This window comes from Pipra filicauda, unplaced genomic scaffold, assembly GCF_003945595.2.
Source record: "Pipra filicauda isolate LSUMZ 115617 unplaced genomic scaffold, ASM394559v2 scaffold50_size3627746_pilon, whole genome shotgun sequence".
In the NCBI taxonomy this organism is placed as follows: domain Eukaryota; kingdom Metazoa; phylum Chordata; class Aves; order Passeriformes; family Pipridae; genus Pipra; species Pipra filicauda.
Window position 1 is genome coordinate 1,642,747 of NW_024104654.1, and position 20,231 is coordinate 1,662,977.

Here is a 20,231-nt window from a genome sequence, read left to right on the forward strand (position 1 = left end):
AGGTACCAGCTGAAAACTTTAGCTCTGAAGATTTTGTTTCTTGGGTTTTACGCTTGCTTGATTTTTTCTTCCTCTTTTTCCAAAAACTAACATAAGACCATTAAAATTTAAACTTGCAAAGTGCCATTTTGGAAAGGTAAGAGTAATAAAGTAACTGATTATATGTATAGCTCTTTTTCTCTGTTTAATGCTTAAATATGTTAGTGATGTTCTGTTGTCAGATATGGATTACAAGAAAGCTTAGTCACCATCATCTCACTTTGATAATTTCTCTGTATATAAAGTCAAGGTGACTGTGATTGTAAACTTTCTTGGATTTCATAGGTATTTTTAAGACAACAACCTACTAACGTTATTGATTTTAATGTGTACATGTAGTATCCTTTGGCTATTGCATAGCAGTATTTTAACCAAAGGGAGGGACATCTTTTTTGAGACAGAGGTTATAAAATCAGTAGCTAAAATAAGAGGCCAGGTTCTTTTTTGTCAACTGCTGTCTGTTTAAACCCTTCTCTTTTTTCTGAATTAGAAACCTCTTATATTTTTACACCTTTTTTCCCTTGTACTTTTGAAAAGAAGTGCTACATTTTTTCCTTACTATGGTATCTGTAGCCTTACCAGAGGATAAGAAATCTATATATTGCTCTGAGCTGAAGGTAAACTTCTTTTTTTCTTCTTGGATCTCATAAGAGTGTCTTTTATTTTGTCACCCTTAACAGGAGCATATTCTTTGCCCTGTAGCAAAGAGAGAAACTGAACACTTTAGACCTGATGTAGTGTTCTCAGAAATCACTGTAAAGATTTCCATTTGGGAGTTTCAGCTGGCCTTCAAAATACTTTTCTTAATTTTCATTCTATTATTTCAATTATTTTACCTCCCTTTCCTACAGCCTGTAGGCTTCTGATCCTATTCCTGTAGGAAACAATAGCCAAGACTTAACTTAGTAGCTCTTGTGTTTTCAGAAACGAATTATTTTCAGGAATATTTCTAGTGGGAAAATACCAATGATGAAATGTTGATGGAAGAAATTCAATGGGACTCAGCATGAGGTAATATAACAACAGTCAAACAAAATTCATATCTCTGTAATGGCAACGATATTGGCTAGTTTGATGTTAAGGACTTGAAAAGCTGAAGTGGAAATTTGGTTTAAAGACATACAAAGTAAAAAGGATTAGAGCAAGACAAGTGTTTTGAAATTAAGTGAACAAATAGATAGTATTTGCCCAGATATGATATGTTGGTTTCTGGTTTCATATGTTAATTGGTGTTGCTCTTTTAAGGTGGGTTGTATTTCACTCTCCTTTTGTTTGGCCTTTATACTGGTTTTCCCTTTCCCTGCATGAAAGTCTGAGATTTCTAAGGTGGTTTTTAGTTTTAACTGGCTTACATGAGAATTCAAAGACATGTTATCAGTAAGGTGATTTATTTGTTTTGAGAATCTTGGTTTTCAGCAATAGCAGCTGAAGGCAGTGTTTACTGGACTTAGCGTATTTTACACCATTCCAATTTTCCTATCTCTATTTTGTGTGTATTTATAAAAGGGAAATTAATGCCAAATTATAGCTATGCAAATAAATAATATTTGGTATAACACATGACACTTTAAAAAAGAATTTAAATTGTTTCATTCTGTTTTCAAAGTAACTTTGAAGGCTGTTTTGTTTTCTTGAAAATAAGTGGTAATCAAACATAGTAATTAAGAGTTGAACCCTTATGACTCTTGGGAAAAAAACTTCTAAATATCTTGCCTGCAGAGCCTGATTCCTGTGTTTGCAGAACAAAGAATATTAAGTAACACACTAGCTGTCCAAGAAGTTAGACAATTCTTGTTACACTCCATAACGTGCTTCAAGACATTTTTCATGTATTACAGTACAAAAGGAAGGGGTCTCTTCAAGCAAACTGATTCTGAGTTGGCAAGATGTCGATCCATACTGAGTAAGAAGAAGGAGCAATGATACATTTTATGAAGTTTTAAAATGACAGATTGTCCATTCTTAGCTAGTTAAGCTTATAGTGTTACCTACCAATTAGAGACTTCTCCCTCTGGTACTTACAGCACTTGAGCTAAATTTTATCTCTATTGTCTTGTGGTTCTTTTCTTATTTAGTCTTGCATGTTTTTGCTTTCTACAGTCCCATTTGGGGAAACGTCTGTCCTTTGTGAGGATGCCAGTACAGTTACAGCCACTGACACTATACGTGACCAGAGGCTCCAGTTTCTGGCATCTCTTTCTAGTAAGTGCTGTGTAAAGGCAGAGAAATGCTAATGCTTATTCTGAAGAGTTTAAAAATACCTGTTCTATCTCCTCTTTCTTGAATTGCCAGTATATTGCATACTTACCTGATTTTTCACAGAATTGCATGAGTCTAAATAGTTTGTTAAACTTGGTGGGACTAATTCTGTGTGAACTAAAAGCCTTTGCAAAATCTTTCCTGTTTCTAAATTATCCTTTGATGGGGTTTTTTAATGTCTGAAAAATGTAGTAACACGCTTGATGTTAATGTTTGTGAATGTATTTGTTAATGTATTTGTGAAACAGCTAGTAAATCTGATGATATGAATAAATTTCTTAGGTAGGGATAATGAAAGAAAATAATTTATATTTATGAAGTAGAACATAGATGGGTTTATATTTTTATATTATATATTATTTTTATATGACAGATTTTATTTTGTGGTGCTGAAACACCACATCATGATTGAGTTTTTTTACTCTAATTGCTGTAAGAATACATGTGGTTCTACACCCTCAAAAAGCAAGTATTTTGGGCCTGGAGACCACTATCCTTCTCTAAATAAAAGATTTTTAAAAATCCTCAAAGTATTTTTAGAGCATTTTGCTATAATTCTTGGATCCTGTGTTGGTGAGGGATGTGGGAAGTAAATGGGGCAATGATGGTGGTAACAAAAAAACTATTACATTTTTTCCCTAGCGCCTGACATATCAATAGTTCAACCTCTAGCTGAAACCAGATATTACTAACTTCTTGTTTGCTGATGCAAATTTATCACCCCTCTTATTCTCAAGTGTTGCAGGTTATTGGCCTGTTAAATGCATCTAATTGTCCTCTTCCCTCTCAATCTCTCAACCTTCCTTTATACTTTAAAATTAGAGATAATATATTTCAAAGCTATTGTAATGTTTAGTAATTATTCTACATAAAGCATCATTTCTACCTCTGCCTTTAAAACAGAAGGGAATGGCTGTAATTTTTTTTTTTGGTCTCATAGTGCTTTTTCCTTATATCAGAAATGTTGTTAACTAGCCACACTGGCAATTTTCATATAACCTGTGGTGTGCTAATGCAGAACTTTTGTGCTGATGTCATTTTCTGTAAACAATACAATATAATTGACACTAACAATTCTTTCTCTTTTTTTTTTTCTTTTCTTTTTTGCTTGTTTTCTATTGAAAGTCGTCAGGAAAGTAGTTTCACATCTCGGCCAAAACTCAAACCCAGTCATCTGCTTTTTATATGGCAGCAGCGCCTAGCAAGGTGTGGACATATCTGTCTTGATAGGATGTCATGAGAGCATCTCCTTGCAATTTGTTTCTCTTCCCTCAGACAAGGTGCCAGCACAATGACTTGTTCCTTGGTAGTCAGGTATTGAACTTCCTGCCTCAACTAGAATGCCAAATACTATACTCCTATAAAAAGTTGAAAACATGGAAATGCAGTTAGTTTTGCCACAAACAACTATTCTCTAAGAAAATTTTACTGTCTAAAATACAAAAGCAATATAGTTTGGTGTTAAAAGGGAACTTAAATAATATTTAGTAGAATCGATTATTGAGCTTTGTTAATCAGACAAAATATTAAAGGTTCTTGACACAAGTATAAAGTAAATTTCTACCTAAAGTAGAAATTTGCTGGTGAAGATGGCCTGTCAGTTTGGGGATCCATCTGATCTCTCATTTATGGGTTTAGAATTGCTTGCTTGATTCCCATCTCTTGCTGATTCATACGTGCATCTTTCAACCATGCCCCTTTCTTTCATGGTCCTGTGGTTGATGCATGTGCACCATCACATGAACTTATTTCTGCCACTTACACGCAAGTTTATTGAGAGGTCTAAATTTAACTCTTTTTGTATATAGTTAAGAGAAAATTGTTGAAGTACCATGTCATTTAAGAGCTGGTATATCGGGTCAAATAGGGAGAGGCCCTATGCAACCTAGCATACAGCAGTGACTGTTAATGAATGCTTGGAGAAGGCATGTAAGTAATGTCTGGAACTGTAGAATTGAAAAGGTTTTCAGTGTATTTAAAAAATTCCAGAGCCTGGTGTTTTAAAATGCCTTTCTGGTAGGCCTAAGACCAGGCTTATCAAAGCTGCTAAAGTAAATTTCTTTTTTTCTATATAACCTTGTGCTGTTTATTTCTTGTTGTTGTTACCACTTAAATAGTATTTATATGGTTTACAATAAAGTGTGCAAAGTATTAATGTTTGCAGTTACTTACAATAGCAGGTAATAAATATTTAAGTAAAATAATTTTTTAGAAAATAAGGGTTTTTCTCTGTTTAATTTATGTGGCAGAGTTCATATATTGCCATACAGCATAGATAAAATGTTACTGTATTTCTTGCTTCAGCACAGAGGACAATACTGAGCTAATATAAGGCAAATTTATTTTGTAATTCAGCTTGTGTGATTGGCTAATCATGGTTTTATAAAACTTTTCAATTTTTTTTTTTTACCTGTGGATTTTTGTGGTTTTTTTCTTTTTTTTTTAATTAGTAATGCTGTACCATATTAAATCACTTTTTCATGCATGAAACAAAGGTGTAAACTTAAACAGAAATGAAAAATGGAGGTCCTTATCAGAGCAAAACTGGAGGAACAAAATAAGACGGCAGGACTAAAGTAGAGGTTCCCAAACTTAGTCTGCTGAAGTTTGGTCACTGATGTTGATAACTACAGGACTGTTGCTGCCAGTGATGTTGATTTCTCTGGTTTTATAGGTATCTCTCAGAGCAGGACTTCTATTCTGCATTCATCAACCTGTGAAACACACATGAAACCAGGACCTGGCTCTGTGCTTCTGCCTCACTTAGTGGCGTTTTACCACTTACTTCCTTTTCTCATCTATCAAAATCTACCCCTGTACTGGCAAGGCCCCCTTTGAAAATTGCTCTCACAACAGTACCTGCTTAAAAGACATTTAAAATGAAATGGAGGCATGGTGCTGGTGTTACGGGTGTAGCTAGGAAGTACTAGAATGTTCCATGCTTAGGAATAATGTATGACAAGTAACTGGTCCCACAAACCCTTCTGCAGATAAGTAATGGTATCAAAGGCAGTCGAGTGCATTTGATTGAAGATTACATGTGATTAGTGGTCTGCAAGATTAGGAGTACAACTTATATCATTAATGAGTATTCACATATTAATGCTGCTTTGAGCAGGAGGTTGAACTAGATGACCTCTGGGGTCTGTTCCAACTGGAATGATTTTTTGATTATCATACTTGTATTATGCAAATAGGTATTTATTTGTAAAAAAAAAATTAACTGAATAAGCTAACCTCTAGCAAATCATTGCCATTATTTTACCTATGGCATAATGTTCTAGCATGGAGTTGCAAATTTCACCCAAGTTTAAGATTTAAAAGAGTAAGAGAAATACACCCATGCGTTCTTGTGTATTGCTTCAAATTCCTTGTATACAGTTTTAAGTCAGTTTGAGTTCCTTGTACAGCTATTCCTTCCTAGCATACAGTTGACTTGGTTCCAGTACTGGAACTAGTCCAGAGTAGAGTGCCTGAAAATGATGCTTTATGTGCAGTTGAACTGTATGAATGGGCTTAAGCTTATTTTGCCTAATTCAGGTACCACTAGTGTCAACACTACAGTAACAAAGCTATCACTGCAGGTTAGCAGCCTAAGAAAGGCTTGAGGCCTTTCCAGACTTTCCAAACCAAGGACTCTGAGTGTGAAAGGGCATTCTTATATTAAAAAAAAAAAAAAATTCCTAACCCACCACCACCCCAAAAAATACCCAACAAACCCCACCACTGTTAGAGTATACTATGTAGATTCTGAATATACATAGATGTTGAGATACAACTGGTTGAGTTTAATAAACAACAAATGTTAATTGAATATTAAACTGGAAAGTATTTTTATTTAAGAAGTTGTATTTTGATTAACAACAGTATGATCCTTCTCATGTGCAGGGAATTCATATGAATTTCCTTCCTGTTTTTGGATAAAATTTGTTTCCATTGATACCTCTTTAACTGTTCTCATTTAGTGTTGTTAATTATTTACTCTTAAGTGAGAAATTGGTGATAAGAGAGGAAATCTCAAAATTACTGCGTGGATATAGGTGAGTAAAGGGCCAATCACATTCACATGCATGTGATCAGAAATGTTTTTATGTAACATTTTAACGCTTCCAAATATGTAAATTAATGTCAGTAACAGGATATAGTTGTCATGTCTTATTGGTAGCAGTGTATTTCAGGGAAACATTTGGTTGTATGCTTTTATTTAAAAATACAAGGAGGATGGTAACATTGCAAGTATTGTTTGAAGGACTTGATGTGTCTCTTGGACTCTCAGGGAGTATAGAAAACAATTAAAAGGAATAAGAGGTGCTAGGAAGAAGTGGAGTTATTTCTTTATGCTACTCTTCACCGCAGAGATGTCATATACATTTTATTCTTTTCAAATAATATTGATGGTAAGTTATGTGATTATGGGATTAGAGAATCAAAAGACTAAATGCTAGAATAAAGTGCTGAAGACTCCTAAGTGATAAGGACTTGATACTGTTCATTCATTTAGTCCTTCTAAAGGATGAAGTGGCTGATCTGCTAAGAAGAATGCATCTCGTTAGGATGAGATGCTGTGCCAGAGGACCAGAAGCTATCAAGTTTTGCACATAATGTACTTTTAAACTGAGCACAAGGAGCAGAGCTGGAATTTGCAGACCAAGGACTCTTATTTTAATGCCACTTAAGTAGATTTGAATTCTGCATGGATAATCAAGTAGTTCTGTGAGCACAAGATCCAACAGCCACTAGCTTCCCATGTAGTTGTATCTTAGAGGGAATGAAAATGATGCCTTAAGCCCCTAATGCTTTTTTATTTTTCTAATATTTGTAAGACTTGTAAGTTTTATAAGTACTGAAAGTAGATTTTAAAAGCAGCAACCCCCCCCTCCTTTGTCCCTTGTCCCTCTCCCTTTCTCTTGCACCCTTGTTTACACATTCCTTAACCCTCTTACCCCATTCTATGCTCCCTATATCAATCCTATCCCTGAATATGGCAGAAATGTTTAGTCTTTTGTCAAGGCAAGGCCTAGATTGTTGGCAGAACAGCATATCAGGGCCTAAACCACAGAATATGGTCAAGAATTAGGTAACTATGTACCCTTTGTGCTCTGATGAAGAGGAAGGTGGGATGAACAGGGGGTCCTGAAATGCACCCCAGACTTGTTTTAAGGGGGTGGACCCGGGGCGGACCAGAGTAAAGGCCACAGGGTGGATACATTTGGGATTGGATGGAGGGTATTATAAAATGTAACCTCTCAGGCACGGCCGGCGTGCGTCTTGTAACATCTTAGCCTTGGCAAAATAAACCCTTTCTTATCTCACCCCTAATTAACTACTCTGGAGATTTTTTTTTAGCACCAAAATTCCATGGCAACAAAAAATACCAGCTGCAGCTGGGGTAGTTGTAAGGTGTGTCTCTTATCTAGGTACTTGTTCCCTAAGAGCATGGGCATATGCTCCAGTCTGTACTTCAGTTTGGTCAGTTTCTGTGTTGGTCTTCTCTGTCCACCTGCCCAGTACTTGGAATTCTGAATTCTTATTAAAATGTAAATGACTTTTCAACTTTTGTCTTTGACAAACTTTGAAATCAGATGGTGGATTCAAAAGTTAGAAAAGGTCCCACCTAACTTAAGCAGACATGTTAAACAGCAGAAATCTCTTCTGTGATTAGCAATCTAAACGGTGATCTAAGTTGCTTCTGTTGCTAGTGGAAAAGACATAGATGCACCCATGTATCCATATACTCGCACACCGCGTGTAGTTCGTCCCACCTTGAACTGGCAGTGTATGGCCTCTGGCAGGAAACTGTAACCCAAGCAGTTTTGGTGTGGCCCTACAAGCACTGGCATTTGTAGCTGCAATTAGCTAATGTGGTGTTGTTTGCTCCCTTTCCCTCCAATTGTATTAGCACAGGCATTTGTGCTGTCATGCAGTGACTTGAGTCAGAATATTGATCCTGAGGAGCCTATGGCAAGCAGCAATTTTTAACCCAAGTCAGTTCCTCAATACGGTGTAGCGGGTGGCTCCACCAGCAGATGCATCCACACAAATGTGGTCATGGCACAAGGACGAGAACAAGCACCATGAGGGTCATCTTTGTTTGAACTGGCATTTTACCAGAAGAGATGCTCATCCAATTATGCCTCTAAAATCTGTCTTAGATGTGATTCATCTTGTCCTCAAATAAGCATCCAAAGTACAATGCTGCATACATTCTGTAAAACGGGAGAAAGTTGTGAGGAACTTGAGGGCAGCCTTCTAAAGCTGGCTATATAAGCATAACACTGGTAGATGTCATTCAGTATTTGTAGTTATAAAATAATTCAAACTGGAAGGAATAACTTGAACTACTTGTAATATAATTCTATATTACAAGAAAACATTCTGCAAAAATACATGTATCATTATAGATACCCTTATGAAAACTTCTTTGCAGAGAAGAAGTATATAATGTATAAGAGACAGCCCTAAAATTTATTGAAATGGTGCTCTGCACTAGCATTAAATGGAAGTTCTTTATCTGAGTATTTCTGCTCAAATGAATGGTCCATCTGATTTCCTTAATCCCTTTATATTTCATCAATCACTGTATATACATACCCTTCGTGTGGTTTTAAATGCTATTGATAAGCAACAACTTCTTGAAAACTAACTAAATTATTTTCAGTAAGTTTACAGAAAATAAAGCTGCTGTATTTCTTGCTTTCAGTTCAATTTCTTCAGATTATCTGTAAATTTTCAATAATGGCAATACATTCATTCTGCCATTTGGAGGAGCCTGTGCCACAGAATAATGATCTGAAGAAAGCTCACTTATTTGCAAGGAAGAGTCTTCATTTGGGAATTAGCACCGATGCAGCTAAGAGGTGCTTCCTCAAGTTCAGGTAAGTTTTCTTAAATTATCCTTATTTGGGTTTGGTATGCTGGCATTTCATTCCAATTAGCATATATGCAGTGTCCTGTCAGACCCTTTGTGTTGGTCATTTGACACGTGAAGTATCTTGAAATGGAAAGGCATATGCAGTAGCACACATACTTACGAGATGCATGGAGGGAAATTTTTGTCTGGAAAATAATTTTAGCACCACTTACTATCTCTGGAGTAGCTGTTGATGGAGAATATGATGATCTTAATGACATAATTCCCTTTTGCTGAAAGCTTTTTTATAATTTTCTTATGTGTTTATTATATGAATTCAGTATTTTGCTAAGCCAGGAATTGTTGGATCTAAATGTTAGTTATTAGGTCTCAGGTCATTCAAAGGAAGTAAAAAGGAAGTCACAGACAGGTTTTCACAACTTGGAAATTTTTCTATTTAAAAAAATCAGCTTTTGAATTTTGTGCCAGTATTTTTTTTTTTTTCCTAAAATAGATCCTTAAATCTGGGCATTGTAACATTGGATCAGAATTTAATTTTAGACAAATGGTTATAGTACATTGTATATTTTTTTTTTCAAGACAGCCAGTTATTTTTATAACATTAATGACTTCACAGCAGAAATTGGTTTATGGTCATGTTCTGCATGGGAATTCTATGCAATGTACATTCAATAAGAAGTATTAGAAGTAGATTAATAGAATACTTGTGAATATTTAAACAGGTACTTGATTTTTTTTTTTTGTGTTCTCTCACACAAAAAAGATGAGGATTCTCTCACCAAGAGAACTCACTATGAGTTTGGTATTTTAACCAACAGCCAAGCAAGTGATAATTTGGAAAAAAGCCAAACAAACAAATGCTTCATATCAGAATGGCAGGGTACAGTTCATCACCCTTTTCAGTGGTGCACAAATATAGAATCTTTTCATGATACCTGTCTACCTTGTTGCTAAATTACTGGATCACTTGCATCTTTGTAGACACATATATGATCTCAGAAGCCTTAACAATACCATTTGTCTTTCTAAAAATCCTACGGAATTGAAAGTACTTGATTTTTCAAATTTAATACTATGATATCCTTGGGGTCTAGAAACTAAGGCTCCTGCTCTGTATGTTTTTGTGCACATACTTAACTTCTTATCAGTGCCTCCTTCCTGATGCTAAGAACTTCAGTGACATGGAAGGAACATCACTTCTTTAGTGTAAGCCTTTAGTTTAGTCCCCTTATACTTAAAGAAAACACAAAGATATGCTTTATAAATGTAGTGGATAATTAAAAATCAGAAACTAGTTAAGAAAAGCTTTTGAACCGTTAACATACTCCAAACAGGAACAGCCGTAATGAAAAGGAGGCTTTTGCTTCAGTGAACTTCTAAAAGTTGAAATGCATTTCAATAAAACACAAACCACAGAATTCACAAAACTGAATTCATTCTGGAGATAATGCTTAAATTTTCTGGTCTTATTTTACAATATGAATGCTATGAATAGTGCCCACAAGGTACGATTTTAAAATGCTTTTTTATAAATGCTACAGAGTTATAAAAACTGAGGGCTTTGACTTTATTTTTAATGTAGTTGAACAACAATATATATTCTGAAGCTTATTAGGCTTTCCTGTTGGTGAGAAGGGGTTCTGGCTGTACATGAAGTCAAACTTTTATTGAACACCATTCCACAGAACCCAAAGTAGGACAAGAGCAAAACAGAAACCAAGTTCAGTATTATTCATAATAATGCTTACAATGTCTATAATATGGATATTGAGAGCAGCAAGGGTATTTTTTTTAACTCTTTCAGCAGAACTGTTATTGTTTCCCCTCTGGTACGTGGACAAAAGTGGGTTTTCTTCACAGATCAGGATTCCTGTACCTGAAGAGTAAGAAGGTAAAGTATTTGAGATTATATTATTTCAGCAAGCTGTTAACAGTAGTTTCAGTTACTTGTAATGCACACAAATACACAAAAATATTGATTTATCATGCATCAACAAGTCTTAAATATTTTATGCCAATTTCTGTTTTTTGGTTGTTTTTTTCCTTTTTTATCTGATGGGTGGAATTTCTGAAAGTATTCAGCTCTGCTTTCTAGATGTGTTTTCTGTGAAATCAATGAGCTGACCTGAGTGGGAATAAAGGTTGGTTTATCTTTAGTGAGACCAAGTTAAGTTGTCAATAACTGATGTTGAAATCCCATCCTTGAAATGCTAAGTCTTTGACATTCAGTGGGATGAGAATCTAAGAAGAGACTACTGGGGACTTCCGAGCTACAGTTCAGGTAAATAACTTCTTTGGAGGAGGAAATTAAAGGTTTCTTCTTTTCAAAGTTATGATAATTAAGTAGCAAAGGGTGCAACTTAAATTATAAATACTTTCCATTTAACATTTAATTTAAAATAGATATGCCTCTATTTGTGAGAGGATTTGTTAGCTGCAGTTTGAGCATTATATAGTTATCTAACATTTCAGCAGTACTGTTCCCAAAGAGTACTTCCATACTGACACAGAACATGAATGTCTAGTGCTAATTCCAACCACATTTTTATTTTGTTTCCAACATGTAGCTATGAGTGTGTAGCTAGTTTAACTACTACAGTTTCCATTTTGTGAAGACAGAGTTCCCAGTCTTTTGATAATGTGTGCATAATTTAGAAGTAACAGCTTTTATATTGGAGAATAAGTGTTAAGGGTTCTGTTCAGATCATGGGATTAACTTGGTTTGTTTCCTGCTCCAGCTGGTCCCTACTTTCTCCAGGTACAGGGACCGGGTAGCTCAGTGGTTTATGTTGTGACAGCTCAGTATAGTTTGTAACCTAGAGCTTTAAAGTCACTCGGAACTTGCAAAGTACAGTGGTGTAGCAGGTGCTGCTACCTCAGTAACAGAGACAGGAAACATGGAGAGGAACAATGGCAACAGGAACTGTTATGGCTGTCTCCAGTAACTTGTCCTAGTTAATCATCCAGGGTCCTCCTTCACTCTCTGTTTTTGGGGGAGGAGGAAAAAGTGGAAAACTGTTCTGTAACTGTTAGAGAAAGAGCAATAAATTTTCCTAGTTAAAACCAAAAAGTTCTTCTTCTATGTGATCGTGTTTCAAAGAGAAAACATTAAAGATCTGGGGATTTGTTTTTAAGACTTACCCAGTTTCAACTATAGACTTACTTCCTTGCCTTCTTCAAAATCAGAAAGATACTATAAAAGATCAGAATTTTGAGATCAAGGTCAAGAATAAAAATGGAGAGTATTTTAAGATAAAAGATTACAACAAATCAAAGAAATACATGTATTACCTTTTTAGACATTTAACTTCAATGAGCCATTAACATCAATGAGATAGATTTTGGATTTCCTATGTTCAGTTCTATAGGCAATATAGAATGTGAGAGAAACAGGTGCATCTGAAGTAGATCATCTGGTTTAAGAAAGTAAGCAACTGTTCCTGCCAAGCAATTGGTTAAACAAAACTATTAAAATACAAGTGGTTTTATAGTAGCTTTCTATTTAAGTGGAGGAAGTATCACATGCTTGTAGTAAGTTGCATGTTCATGGTGATGAAAAATACAGGTTGTTTTTTTTTTTTCCCACTCTATAGAAATCAGTAATCCTTGTCATTCTTGCTGTGGGAGATACTAAAGGATTGGGGGCAAATTTCTGCACCTCTTGAATTTGTAAAGTTATAGAAAATCTGAGCAACAGTTACTTAAACTGTTTTTTATAATTAAAAAAAAATCACATAGCAGACAGCACATTCAATCTTAGAGAAGTGACATTTTAAGAGACAGTTCCTATCACTGTAGGTAAGTATACACCATTAGCACTTTAAAATAGAAGTATCTGTGCAATATATAAGATCAGACCTCTCTTTGTGGCTAACACATTGATGGATTAGTTTTATGGATTGTCTTAGTTCCATTCCATTCCTCCTTGGAACACAACTAGCTTCCTGCCCCCTGAGAAAGATGTATCTTAACTTGTTCTTGGGACCTGTGTTCCAAGAATGTCTGAGAGAGGACTCATTGGCTGTGCAAGCTGAGGTATAGGTTACCTTAGGGCTTAACAACAATGACAGGACTGTTGGCAGCACCCAACATGCTATACTGGTTTTGGTTCCCAGCATCATGACATTCTTTTGAGAGCAGGCCCAGAAATTTATTATCCTGGTCATCAATATCCAGCTTAAATATTGTCCTCTTCAATCCCACAATTTTAGTGTTGTCATATTGAGCTGGTTGGTTACATTTGTGAAGGAGGAGACTCCTTTTCCTTGTCTGCAATACAGCTATGGGAGTTCCAGGGTCTTCCAAGAGAGGATATCTCATTCCTGACATGCTCACCAAGAAGAGGTGATGAAGCCTGTGTAGTGCGTGGAAGATTAGCTTCATTATCATACTATGGAATGAGTTATTATGTGTGTTATGGAATACCATCTTACAGGATACAAATACTGTCCTTGTTATCAAATGGAGAGTCCAAATCTGTACATCAGAGAGGGATAGTCAGTGACTTGAATTTCAGTTTCTGCAGCACTGTGAATACAGCAGTCATTTAGAGACCTGGCTTTGAGACTCCAGATACTTTGAAAGGACAGTGGTTCATTTTAAGCCAGTATTAAATTAAGGGACTAAGTATTTCACCTTGCAGATGGGTGAAGTGCCCTCTGCTTTGGTTAAGTTAAAGACTCTGGTTGGAGACTTACCTTTTTGCTCATATCTACCCATTGTTTTCATGACTACTTCTGGAATTGATTTACTCTCTAGCTCATTGGTGAAGATGATGATGATGATGATTATTCTTTAAGCAATGTCTGTTTTGGCAGAGCCTTCTGCTTCCAAACACCATATGAGAGTGTTTACTTTAGAGTCTTAACTGTTTCTGCGACTGTTTTTTTTCTCTACTCCATTTTTAGAGACATTGTCTTTCATTGCAACTTGCTGTGGACTAACTTCCTACTGTATCATTTAGTCCTGGAGACATCAGCTGTATATATTCCCGCCCTCCAACCTTGTTTATCTGCTTTACACATAAAGGGTAATGAATAAATACTTATACCTCTTGGGGCACAATACAGGGCCAGAGGCAAGTGCTATGTGGAGTGAATTTCCTAAGCATGTTTTATTCAGCAGAATACATATCCAAGATTATTCTCACCTTAGTAACAACAAAAAGAGCATCTCTGAAGATTTGGAAAAAGGATCTTGGCTGAGAGATCTGGGGGGAAAAAATGTTTGGAATCTCCAGGAAAAAGAACGATTTTCCTCAGTTTTCCCCTGATGGGAATTTTTAAATTTCTGTTCTATTCTATCCCATTCCAACGTTAGAAAATTCTTCATGGGTCAAAAAGAGCAGTGAAGTTGATTTATAAGTAATAACTTACAGTATTGCATTCTTCACAATACTTTCTGTATGTAACAAGTATTTTAGATTAATTTGTTACAGAATTTCATACCACTGAGAAATTCCAATTTCTGTATGTAATGGACTACATTTATTGGCAGGTCTTTAAAGTGCTCTTATTTGCAATGAGATAATTTTTCTAAAGAGAGATATCATGTTTATTTAACGAGATTTTCTATATAAGTACGTCCTTCCTATTAATTTATGACAGGATGCTACTATTATAAGTATTGTATTGTTGATTTTTATTTTTCTTTTTTTTTTTGTTCTTACTGAGATTGAGCAACTAGCAAACAAAAAAACATGAACTTTAAAGTAACCTCAGTTTGCAACACAGATCCATCTGTAAGATGAGCCCAAGTTTAAGCTATTAAAAAAAAATTACTTTTTTTTAATAACTAATTACCTACCAGTACATTCTATATGCTAGCTAGGTTATGGTCAATACAGTTCACTTTTGATAGGGAAGTTACAGTTTCAGTTAAAGATTCCTAAGAGCAGGGATCTTATTTTCAGGGGAGATGGAGATAGGGAGACAAAAACACTGCATGTATGCATTTATATTAAGTCTGGTTTGGAAGCTATTGTAAAACAAGTCATAAGTAAGGAGGAAAATGCATTCTTGTTTTATCAGGTGATTCTGGTGCCTCAGCTCAGTTGTCTGGGAGTTACCATTCATAGTGTCCCAAGGAGAACACACTTGTTAAAACATTTTTTTTTTTGTTTCTTTTTTCTCATTTAAGGAATACTTGGAGAAGTTTGTTCCTTTAGAAGCAAAAAAGATGACTTGTTTTTAACAACACAGCCTGAATTCGCAGATGCTGTTTCAAACAACCAAATAAAGTATAGGTGTTGGTGGAAGTAATATTGTACAGCTAAACTAAAGGGATTTTGCTGGATAACTACTTGCCTGTTATTGTCATTGGCAAGTCAGAGGTAATTTCCAAAGCTATAGTCTGGCAGAGGACGAGTAATTGCTTTTATGTGTATTTTTCAAGCCAAAACACACACTTTGCTTTTACCAGTGTTTTTACAAAGATTCAAAATTACCACAGCATTGTTGCTGAAAGAACCCAGTTCATTTACAAAAAAAAAAAAGGATTGTGAAAAGAATGGTGACACCTGAGTGGCACACAGAAAACTTGTCAGCTGAACTGAATCTGGCAGAAATTCAAAGTCTGATTTGTCTCTAGTAATTCCATTAACATTTCAAAGATTGGTGATGTTCTGGGAATTACACAGGAGGGATTATTTTTTAAGTTAAGAATTAGTACTCCAAAGCTTCGCCTGCACTAGGAATATTGTTGCTATCTTGCAAGAGGTAAATGGACTATACGTGAGACACTAAGTTCTCTATCAGACATTTTTCTACTTTATCTGTACCGGCATAATTAAAGTATCAGCCACCTTTCGCTGTAGTATGAATAGAGCTGTATCAATATAAAACTGTGTATACTGGTAGCATATTTCCGCATAGAAGGAAACAACCTAGGAGAGGTGGCCCAGTTCCAGAAATTGTTTTTAATTATGTTGCAGTTGCTATGCCTGTATAAACTATTTGTATTGGAGACCTTATACCAGATGAAAGTGGCTTCATTCTAGTTTATTTGCCCTTATCCATACAGCCCCATAAAAATTTACACCACTTCAGTTTCATAGATTTGATTTGCCTTTGTGGGCAAACTTGCTCTTTACACTGACTTACCTCCATTTGTGCTAGAGGATATAAACGGTGAGTGTTTTGACAATGAAAATACTGCATCTTCCTTTCTGATATAAGCCTAATCTGTTCAATTAATACTAGAACAAGCACAGTTGACTGTGAAGGTTAGAATATTTTCGTCTGGCTGCGTGCACCAGAGTCTACGGAGCAGCTGTCCCCAACCCAAATCCTAAAAACTCTCTGTAATTCAGTGTGAAACACAATGTTTTACATAATCCTATCAACTTTCAACTACTGTTTTACAGATCAGTGTCTTGCCTCACTTTCCTGCTGTGTAAATGAATCTTATCCAGCATGTGTTACCTAAGAAAGAATTAGAAAGGTTGAAGTCAGAATATCAGAACTTGGACCACATGTGAATAAGGCCGATCTGCATGTACTTGTTCTATAAAGATATTGTTGAGCAGATTCAGATGATCTCTTTTTTAAAGCTACAGGAAAGATCTTTGATCCCATGTCGAAAGGTGGGGAGGGGATTGTGATGGGGAAAAGTCTGAAAATCAGTATAACCCTCTGCTCTAAGCCTGGGAGCAGTAAAGAAAGGACCTTGTCAGAGACTAACTCACTGGAACAGAAAGAGCCAAAAGCCCAGGGACCTTTGATCATTCAGAGAACATTCACTAGCTTTAATTAGGTGCTGTCTATCCTATGCTTATTGACTGTTTCTTCCACCCTCTTGCTGTCCATTCTACCTCTTTACTTCTGCTTCACTCCTGCTTACTATGTATGCTTCCCCTCACCCAATCTGCCCACCTTACCCTGTATCTCCTATTTTGTTTGCAAGCAAAAGCCACCGAAAAAGTAGAACTATTGTTACATTTACTATGGTGCTGCTGTTTGTGCTCTGTGTGAACTTTTCCCCCTGTTTGGACTGTTGTTTTTAATATGCTCAGGGACCTTTTGCTGTTCTGTGTATATACACTATCCAGCATAATGAAACTTCAATTTTCATTAGTCCTTAGAGGACCTTAACAATGATTAAGAATAATGTTCCTTTACTCTGCTCTTTTATTAAAATAATTTATAGGCAAATGACCACCCTTAATGAGATGAGGTATATGAGATTTCATGGGGTAAAAGGAATTTTGCTCTTGCAGTTTTTCTATAGGTGAACTGGTGATATAAAAGTATAATGTTACAACTGTGGTTATGTTAGTGTCCAGCATAATACGATGAACATTTCAGAATTAATTTTATATTGACTATGTTTGCATTGCACTTGCAGTGGTTTGCAAATTGCTGTTTGGTTTTGCATGTCTTACAGCTATATAATTTGCTTTCTAGAAACCATTTTGGTAGGTGTGGGTTGCTTGTCAGAAATCTGTTCCAAAGCTAGAGTGCGAAGCAAGAAGGGTGCTAATGATGAATACGAATGGATATCTTAAGGATAACAATGGACACGGCATCTTCAAAAGCAGTGGCATTCTGGTAAGAATTTGTGTGTAATCTATTAAACACTACTCGATAATTCTCAGTAAAATGTGTTTGTGTATCTCTCTGAAGATTTGTGTGATGAATTTTTGTTCGAAAATGTGAAAAGTAGAAGGATTGCTCTATATCATGCAGTATTTTAAATTCTGAAGCAGCATACAACAACTTTACTTAGCAGTGACTTCTTGCATATAAAAACAGTGAAAGTATCTTTTTAGAAAAGTAAGTTATTTTAGAGAGGCAGTTAGTGGCCATTTATGGCTCACTGTTTGTGAGCCTGTTTCTCTGAATATTTAGAACTGAATATTTTTGAACTGTTATTTAAAAAACCCAGCTTTTTCTTTTTTCACTCAGAGTATGTTATAACTAACCCCTGGTGGCATATTTCACCACTACACATGTAACTGTTCTAACAGGCATTGCATCCAATTTTGCAGGAGATATGAAACACGTAATTATTGACAAACTAATCATAGCTGGAAACTTTTAATCCTCATATAGGTTAAAAAACATATAATGGCAGCATACTAAATTACTATACTGATACTACTTCATTGGAAGTTTCACAGTGTTTAAATAATGTACACAATTAGAAAATGCAAATAGAAACACCAGTGAAAGTGCTACTGTAACTGTACTATAGTAAAGTGATTCCTTTTAATTTAGTATTTGAAATAACTTAGGCAAACAATTCTTTACAGAAAAATTCTTGTTTTCACTAGAGCCAAGTATATTCATACCTGTGTATATATTGACTTGTTGAAATCCACAAAGAATTTATGCCTCTTTTTCTTCCTACTCTTTGAATCCCACTGGTGGTTGATATTGCAGTGGAACTGATCTGGTAGCAGCTGACAGTTCTTTAAAGCTTCTTTGTAAGGGTATTTCGAGGTGCTGGATATGTATATGGTATGTAGTAATGAGCAGCACAGGCGCTGAGTGCTCTTCTGATGAACTAGTTTCGTAGCTGATATAGCAGTTCCAGCAGTGCTACTGCCAGTGACACTGGGGTTTTGACAAACTTTAAGAACTCTTTAATTTTCTCATGCCATGCAGAAAGCTATGGTGGCTCAGGGGTTGATTCACAAGCAGATTAGGCATTAATCGGATAGAGTGTGTTGGTCAGAGGGGTGGTGGTTAATGTCTGAGACTGGTAACAGCATTCGGTCCAGTGCGTGCCTGTCAGAGGCCTTAGCCCTGTTCAGAGGCAAGGATAAGGAGCTCAGATGCATCCTTGTGCCAACACGGATACTTCCCATGGGCACAGGATGAGAGCAGGAAAACAGTAGTGTATCCTCGGGGGGGCAGAGTACCAGCTAAGCTGACAGAGTCCAGCTGCACTGTGCTCAGTTGCAGTGTGGACATGCATCGTAACAGGTACCTAAGGCAGTGTTAATTGAAAGAAAGTATCCTCACTAAGATACTGGGAGAGGAAGTACAGGGAATGCCTGGTGGGTGAGCTTCTGAGAGGTCTGTGCCGGACTCCAAAGGTCTGACAAAAGTGTGTAAGTTAGACCCGAAAAGATCAATGTAAGCAGTCTCCTTATTTGAAATTAGATGGGTATGGAAGGTGACTAATAGTGACTTCTATTTAATATCCCTTTCTGTAACTCTCAGCTTTTCATTTTTACTTTCTAGGTGGGAGGGAGATAAAATCTGGCCCTCAAAGTGCTGTTTACTCATTCCAGTGCCAAAATGCAAAACACAAATCAGCAACTGTAATTTTAGGGCATACTAGGTTCCTTTAGCTGCACTGTACAAATATGCATGTTAGATATATGAATATAAGCTTAGATACCTGTTTCTATGTATTTATAAGTGGTTTTTAAACTGTTGTAATTCTTTAGGCTAATATAGTAACTTCGGATGAGGAAGTTAGGCTGCTTACAACTTTTTTTTTCTTTTTTTTTTTTTGCCAGGCTAATCTTTCATTCAGATTCATTGCACGGCAAGTGTTTGGTTAGTTATTTTATCTTTCTACATTTTAAACCAACATCTAGGGAGGGAAAAGGGAATTATATCTTCTTAATTTTAAATCCCTCAAATTCTGAAGGATGATATCAATGAAGAGAAAAACCTAGGTTGCAACTTCCATGTCATAGAGGTATCTTACCTTAGTTGCAGTATTTATAAAGTCAAGTCTGGAGTGTCTTTTTCTGTTGATCTTTTGTAAGATGACTACTGACTGGTATTCTTTCAAGTAAAAACGGTTAAGTGATTGACTTGTAAAAGAGTTGACTGCTGTTTACTGCTTAATTTCTCTTTTGCTGAATCATTTCTGTGATATTGACTTAATTTGTGACACTTTAGTAGGTGCAAGCCTGAGGGGGGAAATGTTATAGTTCTTTCACAATTCATTAGTTTGTGGATATTTATGTTGTTTCCACACTGAATGACTCATATGTTAAATGAATATGCCAGCCTCAAGGCATGTCCTCACTATTGCAGCCCACAGTGAAACTTGATGCCATCACACATAAAAGTGTAGAAGATGCTCTTATGCCCATTTGAAT

At 36.0% G+C, this 20,231-nt stretch overlaps 1 long non-coding RNA gene across 16 annotated transcripts in view; it reads left to right on the forward strand.

The window, feature by feature from the left end:
- Window positions 1-20,231, forward strand: part of LOC120324383 — a 36,851-nt gene that overhangs the window by 2,800 nt on the left and 13,820 nt on the right. For 5 of the 16 annotated variants that reach the window (XR_005565665.1, XR_005565653.1, XR_005565660.1 and 2 more), the window contains exons 2-7: window positions 2,140-2,241; window positions 3,424-3,612; window positions 6,288-6,338; window positions 8,999-9,173; window positions 10,974-11,060; window positions 17,572-17,715. This is a non-coding gene — a long non-coding RNA (uncharacterized LOC120324383). Of the gene's footprint in view, window positions 1-2,139; window positions 2,242-3,423; window positions 3,613-6,287; window positions 6,339-8,998; window positions 9,174-10,973; window positions 11,061-11,384; window positions 11,451-14,076; window positions 14,199-17,571; window positions 17,716-20,231 lie in introns of all 16 variants that reach the window. The other 11 variants (XR_005565666.1, XR_005565664.1, XR_005565661.1 and 8 more) reach the window with 11 other exon arrangements.